At 45.2% G+C, this 1,346-nt stretch overlaps 1 protein-coding gene across 1 annotated transcript in view; it reads left to right on the top strand.

The window, feature by feature from the left end:
* LOC103459096 (plexin-B2-like) overlaps positions 1 to 1,346 on the top strand; it is a 122,937-nt gene that overhangs the window by 103,644 nt on the left and 17,947 nt on the right. The window lies entirely within an intron of this gene.

The following is a 1,346-nucleotide window of genomic DNA, read 5'->3' as shown; positions in this document are numbered from 1 at the left end:
AGCAACCTCAGTGGAGTTCCGCCCCGTTACCTAGCAACCTCAGTGGAGTTCCGCCCGTTTACCTAGCAACCTCAGTGGAGTTCCGCCCGGTTACCTAGCAACCTCAGTGGAGTTCCGCCCGGTTACCTAGCAACCTCAGTGGAGTTCCGCCCGGTTACCTAGCAACCTCAGTGGAGTTCCGCCCTGTTACCTAGCAACCCAAGCTGAGTTCCGAAACATTTGGTCTGCTGATATTACTGCTGTACAATGGCTGCTGGAAAAGAGAACTGTTTTGTTGTTGACTTGCCATCCAGGAACCACTTGCTGCTTCCCTGCTGAGTGTGCAGGAGGCTCCACTTCTGCTTTTCACAGATGTACGGATGCATAGTTGTGCATCTGTTTGCAGCCATTTTCACATGCGAGTGTACCGTTGGTTTGGGGGCGTGGCCAGCAGCAGCTGCCTTGGATTTAAAGTGACAGGAGCCCCCAAATGCAGCTGATCTGATCAAAATCTGGTTGATTTGTGCTAAAAATGTAGAGAACATGTTTTGTGTAGGCCGTGCGCCTAACCTGTTCGGGGAAGCGTAACGGATTGAAAAGCTGCAAACCTGCCTCCAACAGCTAAAATATTTAATCAGCCCACATCTTCTAGGATGAGTGGAAGGAAAACGTAGACGCTTCCTTTGAAATCTGGAGGAAACCGACGCTGAGAGTCTGTTTCGGATTTCAAGCCTTGAATCAGGCTCCCGTGTTCAGATCCGTCTCCTTGGTGTCAGAGCCTGAATAAAGACTCGAAGCATCGACTCGGATGCGTCGCAGTCGCCGCCTCCTCCTGCGCCGCCGCCGCCGCTGCGGTGAAGCTGTTCTGAGTTTGTCTCTCTTTGGGGATGTTTATTTTTATTTCCTGCTCTCTTTGTGACAACAGCAAGAACAAATCTGGAGCGCAAGACAAATGTTTGAGAGCAAAGCACAGCTGGACTCCTTCACTTTAGATTCGTTTTTATTTTTGTTTTGAGTCCCTTTAGCGCTGCTGTGTTTTAATCTTTCAATCAGCTTTTTATCCCTGATTTCCTCCAAATATGCATTTTAAGACAAAGTTAAATTCCTTTTCTGTGCACAAAACCTTTAAAAGTGATAAATACGTCCAGATTTTATTTTTATGTTTTATATTTTATTTATATTCAGTAGAAAATTGCAAAAAAGTTATTTGATTTATATCTTTTGCACAAAATCATTTTTAGATAATGAGATTTTGTTTGGATTGACACGGAGTCAGAATCTGTTCATTTTGGAGAGACTCCAAATGAACAGGTTCTCTGACTCCAAATGAACAGGTTCTCTGACTCCAAATGAACAGGTTCTCTGAC

Source organism: Poecilia reticulata, linkage group LG23 (assembly GCF_000633615.1).
Source record: "Poecilia reticulata strain Guanapo linkage group LG23, Guppy_female_1.0+MT, whole genome shotgun sequence".
NCBI lineage: Eukaryota > Metazoa > Chordata > Actinopteri > Cyprinodontiformes > Poeciliidae > Poecilia > Poecilia reticulata.
Note: the sequence above shows the minus strand (reverse complement) of the source record. Positions and strands in the feature narration are given on the sequence as shown.